This window comes from Balaenoptera musculus, chromosome 20, assembly GCF_009873245.2.
Source record: "Balaenoptera musculus isolate JJ_BM4_2016_0621 chromosome 20, mBalMus1.pri.v3, whole genome shotgun sequence".
Lineage (NCBI taxonomy): Eukaryota > Metazoa > Chordata > Mammalia > Artiodactyla > Balaenopteridae > Balaenoptera > Balaenoptera musculus.
Window position 1 is genome coordinate 8,598,738 of NC_045804.1, and position 6,757 is coordinate 8,605,494.

At 48.1% G+C, this 6,757-nt stretch overlaps 1 long non-coding RNA gene and 1 other non-coding gene across 2 annotated transcripts; both read right to left on the reverse strand.

Moving 5' to 3' along the window:
• Positions 1 to 216: 216 nt before the first annotated feature.
• LOC118887415 lies at positions 217 to 2,602 on the reverse strand. Its single transcript, XR_005017994.1, has 3 exons — positions 2,379 to 2,602; positions 2,099 to 2,217; positions 217 to 869 (listed from the first exon to the last, which is right to left on the reverse strand). It is a non-coding gene; the product is annotated as an uncharacterized LOC118887415 (long non-coding RNA).
• LOC118887573 lies at positions 1,876 to 2,062 on the reverse strand. Its single transcript, XR_005018053.1, has one exon.
• Positions 2,603 to 6,757: the final 4,155 nt, after the last annotated feature.

The following is a 6,757-nucleotide window of genomic DNA, read 5'->3' on the forward strand; positions in this document are numbered from 1 at the left end:
CCTTGGGGTCTGCCTCCTTTTATTTATATTCTCATACAAAACAGGGCATTAAGCAGGTCAGCACTCAAAAACTATGTAGACAAGAGTTAAACCAAACAAACTTGGAAAGTGCTAAACAAAACAATTACATTTCAGGCACACAGAACCAGGCAGAAACGAACTCAGCAGTTTTTCACCCAGCGCACACACAAATCTTCCAGTGAACTCACCTTCAAAGACAGCACACTTCATCAGTTTTTATTTGACTTCAGCAAGTCTGAATATTCAGAGAATTTAAAACTGTTACCACAATAAAATACCCTCCAAGATCTAAAATCTACCTTCCACCAAGAATCCGACGCAGCCGGTGCCCCGCAGCGACCAATCAGCCCCCTCCTTCCAAGTCTACGGGCTCCACCCCAGTGACTTCCTAACCCACCACTGCAGGCACACCTGGACATCTGCCCACCACCACGTGGGGCCCTCCTGGCCCACACCAGGCACAACAAGCCGAACTTTGACAAAGCCCCCCATAACTCAACACCAGCCCATCTATTCCTACCTATTCCTCCCTTTCTCTCGCTGTGCAGTTCCCCAGTTTCCCCCCAACTTTTGAGTTCCCCACACCCTCTCAAGCACTTTCACACTTCCTCCCTTTGGTCACATGTTTCATCGGCTGGAAACGGCCTTTATTTCCTCACAGGGCCGCATTCTGCCAGGTCCCACTGGAAACGCTCCTTCCTGGGGTCCAGGGCACTTCCTGCCTCTGCATCCCAAACCCTGGAACACCAGGGACCGCTTTTCTTGACAGCCCCTCCAAAGCAGAGACGTAACACTTTGACCGCTGTAGGTACTTCGATGAGTTGAAGAATCACTTCTCCATCTGTGTGCTGACAACAAAACAGGCAAAGGTAGAAGGAAGAATGCTGCTTCATGAAGGAGCAGGCTGAACCACACCAAGAAAATAAAAACTAAAAGCAGTTCCACAAGCAGTTACTGTGTGAGATCCCCAGGAAAGATCAACATGTGGATTCTCCCCAAAGTGGAACCTATCTCAGCCTTTCTTCAGGAAGTGAAAGGGCATCTGTGTGCCACGATCTGTCACTGCCCCGTCCAACAGGTTCTAGATCTGCGCGGTCCCACGCGGTCCCACACAGCGGCCATTAGGCACATGTGGCCACTTACATTTAAATTAAAATTCCACTCCAGGCTTGGGGCCGCTCTACAGGACGGCACAGATTATAGACCGTTTCCAGCATCGCAGAAAGTTCTGCTAGACTGTGCTGCTCTGTACACAGGGCTCTTTTGAAGTTATAATTTTCAGTACATCATCTTCTTGTTTAAATCCCGTACTAACCTCCCACTATTCTCTGGACAAAGCCCCAAATCCTAACATAAGCCACAGGCCCTGTGTCATCTGGCCCTTCCTCACCTTTCCAGCTTCGTTTCACACCGTTTTCCACTTTGCTTTCCAGGCTACAACGGCCTTTTTCCAGTTCCTCTACTAGCCATATTCGCTAGGCCACTGGACCTTTGCACATGCTGCCCCCTGGCCTTCCCACCAAACTCCTACTCATTCTTGAGTCCTTCAGAGTCCAGCTCAAGGGTCTCATCCTCAGGAAAGCTTTCCAGTCTCCATCAGATTCTTTGAGACACATATTCTCATTAGACTATGCTTTCCTTCAGAGCACTCACCTCAGACCGAATTATACCCTCTTTAGGGTGATCACTTAATCTTATCTCCCCAACTGGGCTGTAGCTTCCTGAGAACAAGGGCTGTAACATCTCTGTATCCCTAACACTTAGCATGGTGGCTGGCCAAAGAATCAAAAAATATTTATTGAATAAAACAAATTACATCAACACTGTTTACAGGTTTTCTTCTTTCAGCGAAAGTCCTGTTTGCAGTATCATACATGATCATCAAACTGCTGCTAGAATGTTCACACCTGTTACTGCAAATTCAAAACCCAGGAAAAACCTCTCCTGGGAATTTACTTTAGGTCAGGGTCGGGCTGCCTGGTACAAGGTTGCACCCACAACTGGGCAGGTTCAACAACACAGGAGCCTCTCGCCAGACCATCGGCCTCAGGACACTGCGTCTCCACGCTTGACATACCTGGATCCCCCAAACTGAAGTCACTCCGAATACGCTCACCGACAAGAAGGAGCAAAGAAAGGTTGCATGCCTTCATCCAATCGCCGGGGTCTGGAGAGCTCTTATTGTCTGAGAAAAACCTGGGAAAAGAAAGTGATACCACGTGCTCTAGGCGGATGTCTCACTGGATGTTTACACACCTCCAGAAACTCATGCTGGCCCCCCAGCCGGGGAACCCAAGGCTCTTCTGCGGGGTGCAGTGCGTCCTACAGTAGCCCCTCACCCCGATTTTGGTGCCTACATTCTGTCTCCTCCGTCCAAGCCGCAGTTGCTATGCGGGGGGCGGTCCCTGAAGTCCGGGCCCCCAGAGCTTCGTTCCCGCCCCGGGGCGGGAACCGGCGCCGCGGGCCAGCATCACCCTGCGGGCCGAGGGTCGGCCACCCGTCGGGGGCGAGGGCGCACATCCCCTAGGACACCAGAGAGCACGTGTCGCCTCTCTCTTCCTAATCCCGAGCCAAAGCCGTTCCGCACACGCACTTCCGGCCGTACGTGACGACTTACCATAGAGACGGCACCTAGAAGGTCGCCCTTAGCTTTGAAACTGGGTCCTCCATGGCCGCCTTAAAGGGGCCGCAGCCGCGAGATGTTGATTAAAGGGGGCGAGCGCCCTAGCGAGAGGGGAGGGTCCTAGAGCAAGGGAATCAGAAGGCCATCTAGGTGCCTAGTGCTGAGCGTGAATTATCCCTTTACTCCTAATGCAACCTTAGGCAGGGGGTAGGTACAATGATCACTCCTGTTTTCCAGGTGAGAAGAGCGCTGCTGCAGAGAAGATGAGTTACTTTCCCAAGCTTGGCCAGCCAGGAAGCCATCCGCCCTCTGCTTTCTATGTTAGGAATCACAACCCAGCAGTCTTGGAATCTGCCTTTAGACAGGGCGGCGCTCTGGTTAGCCACAGGCCCCCTCCACTCCCTATTGCTTTTCACCCACTGTTCTCCACATTTACAGCACCCTAGGTCCCAGGAAGGTGGTTGAATTTGTGACTTGGGGCCTCCAGGCTAAAAATCCCAACTCATTGGCACTCAAATCCTTCAGAATCTAGCCTGGTGTGCTGCCGCTCTCTCCCTCCCTCAATTACAAGGAACTTCTCACCATGCCCCCTGAACACCTAACCCTGCCAGCCTCATCTTCCCAGAAGTCTTGAAGGACAGGATTTGTTTTTGCACGTGTAGTTCCTCACAGAGCCGGGCACCTGGGCGCTGCTCACTCCAGGTACTGAGTGACATGGGAGGAGGTGAAGCAATCTTTCAGACAGGCTCTGTTTTGCTACTTACCATGTGGCTTAACCTCATGGGCCTCTGTTTCTCTGTATGTGAGATAAAAAGGCTGGACCGGGTCCCAGCCTTCATTTATCAGTAAACCTCTTTTTTTTAGATGCAATATTTTTTCAGAAATCCAGTAGTTAAGACAGATAAGCTTTCTAAAACCCAACAACGAAAAGACAAGAAACCCTATTTAAAAATGGGCAAAGGACTCGAATAAACATATCTCCAAAGGAGACATACAAATGACTGATAACCACATGAAAAGATGCTCAACATCATTAGTCATGGTACCACAGTGAGATACCACTCCTATCCACTAGGATGGCTAGAATCCAAAAATCTGAAAATAAGAACTGTTGGGGAGGATGTAGAGAAATTGGAACCCTTGTACATTGCTGGTGGGAATGTAAAACGATGCTGCTGTGGAAAATAGTTTGGAAGTTCCTCAAAAAGTTAAACATAGAATTGTCATGTGACCCAAAATTCCACTCATAGGTATATACCCCAAAGAATTTAAAATAAAGAGTCAGACAGATACTTGTGCACCCATGTTCATAGCAGCTTTATTCACAAAAGCTACAAGGTGGAAACAACCTGAGTGTCCATCAACAGATGCATGGATAAACAAAATGTGGTCTATACATACAGTGGAATATTATTCAGCCATAAAAGGAACAAAGTTTTGACATATACTACCACGTGGATGAATCTTGAAAACAGTGAAAGAAACCAGACAGGAAAGGTCTCATATTGTATGATTCTATTCATATGAAATATCTAGCATAAGTGGTTCTTAGAGACAAAGTAGATTAGAGGTTACAGGACTGGGGGGAGTGGAGAATGAGGAGTTACTGCTTAATGGTCATGGAGTTTCTATTTGGGGTGATGAAAAAACTTTGGAAGTAGATAATGGTAATGGTTGCACAACATTGTGAATGTACTTAACGCCACAGACTGTACATTTTAAAATGGTTGGGACTTCCCTGGTGGCGCAGTGGTTAAGAATCTGCCTGCCAATGCAGGGGACACGGATTTGAGTCCTGGTCCGGGAAGATCCCACATGCTGCAGAGCAACTAAGCCCGTGCACCACAACTACTGAGACTGTGTGCTGCAACTACTGAAGCCCACGAGCCTAGAGCCCGTGCTCTGCAACAAGAGAAGCCACCGCAGTGAGAAGCCTGTGCTCTGCAACGAAGAGTAGCCCCTGCTCGCCCCAACCAGAGAAAGCCCGCGCGCAGCAACGGAGACCCAATGCAGCCAAAAATAAAATTAATTAATTAATTAATTTTAAAAAATGGTTGGGAATTCCCAGGCCGTCCAGTGGTTAGGATTCTGCACTTTCACTGCTGAGGGTGTGGGTTTGATCCCTGGTCGGGGAACTAAGATCCCGCAAGCCGCATGGCCAAAAACAAAAAATTAAAATGGTAAGTTTTATGTCAGGTATATTTTACCATAATAAAAATTTTTCCTAATTAAAAATGCTTAAAATAGCAACTTTTATGTTATTTATATTTTAGCACAATAAAAAAAGAGAAAGTGGATAGAAAGTCCTTCAAGATACACTTTTTTAAAATTAATAAATAAATTTATTTATTTATTTTTGGCTGTGTTGGGTCTGCATTGCTGCGCGCAGGCTTTCTCTAGTTGCGGTGAGCGGGGGCTACTCTTCGTTGCGGTGCGTGGGCTTCTCATTGTCCTGGCTTCTCTTGTTGTGGAGCACGGACTCTAGGCGCACGGTCTTCAGTAGCTGTGGCACGTGGGCTCAAGAGCGCAGGCTCAGTGGTTGTGGCGCACGGGCTTAGTTGCTCCACGGCATGTGGGATCTTCCCGGACCAGAGCTGGAACCCGTGTCCCTTGCATTGGTAGGCAGATTCTTAACCACTGCGCCACCAGGGAAGTCCCAAGATATACTTTTAAGTGAAGAGAAAAGCAAGGTGGAGAAAAATATGTTTGCCGTGCTACCATTTACTTTAGAAATAATAAAAAAGAATATTTATGTGTGGGGGAAAGAATAGATAAAGTAGGAGTTGCTCTGGTGGAAACAGGACAGCCCCCTGAGGCCTTGAGCCAGCCTGGTCCCAGAGGTCTCCCGTAAGTTCTGTGGACCCCTCAGCCCACAGAGCAGAGGGTGCCAACCATGGGACACCCCCAGGGCTCTTCCCAGCTCTCAGGTCCTTGATCTCGGAGTGAAATGGCCTGAAAGGGAGTCCTTGATAGAGTCAGACACACACCCCAGCCTTGGGGGAAGCAGAGGCTTAAGGGAAAGATTGGCATGAAACCCAATGCTAGAAACGCTACAGGGGAGGACAGTTCCCGGGAGCTACTAGTGACTTGCAACTGTCCAGACCATTCTACACTATTCCCAGTGAGAAAGGACTTAAGGTCTCCAGTTGAACATTCTCTAGAGCACTGGACGTTAAACAAACATGTCTTTGCATCCTGTTTCCGTCTGCTGAAATGCTGCCCGGATGTGGGTTCTTAACATTGAACCTCCAGCCCTTGTCTGTGACCGCACCTCAAGACAACAGTTTTCATTTGTTCTCCTACGTGATGAGTGTGCTGGTGCCTGAGGGGGTGATGGAGGGAAACTTCGAACCCACAGGAGAAGACTTGTGAGAATGTGTGTGGCGGATGTCACACCTGCGTGTGGCTCCTGGAATGTTCCCCAGCTGTCTCCTGCCCAGTCCATTCCAGCCCCTTCCTGGGGTCGGCCCAGCTGGTCGAGGCACGGTGACGGCATGCTTGTTTTCCCCCAAGAATACGTGTGTGTGTGTGTGTGTGTGTGTGTGTGTGTGTGTGTGTTATAGGAGGCTATGTACTGTGGATGGGCCTTAGCATTTATGATGTTTGCTCCTCTGGATTATGTAAGAGTGTTAAAGCTGGCAGGAGTCCACTCTTTCAAAAAGATGGTACACTTTAGTAGCAATGGATAATTAAACTGTGGTCTCTAAGAAGTAATTTTTTATGTTAAAAATGGCTGTGGGACACAAAAGCCCTATAGCAGAAAAGTTAATAAAAATTGAGCTAAAGAATAGTTCTATCAAGTCAAGATTTTGAGCTTCTCTTTCTGTCCACTAGAGGGTGGAATCCTACACCAGACTGTTCTCTTTTGTAACTTGGCGCAAAGTTTTTTGGATTTTGTGTTTTGGGGTTTTTTTGTTTTTGTTTTTGTAATTTAGCCAAGACCTTATTCACTGGAAAGTTATACGGAAGGTTGACCTGCAGGGTTGGGCTCTTTCTTAGGAAACTGCCAGGGAGTCCCAGCTACACACAGTTCCTGGGAAGTATTTATCATGTCATGGGTCAGCTGAACCAAGCTTGCTCATAGGACACTTGGCACTTGGGCATCAGAGCACG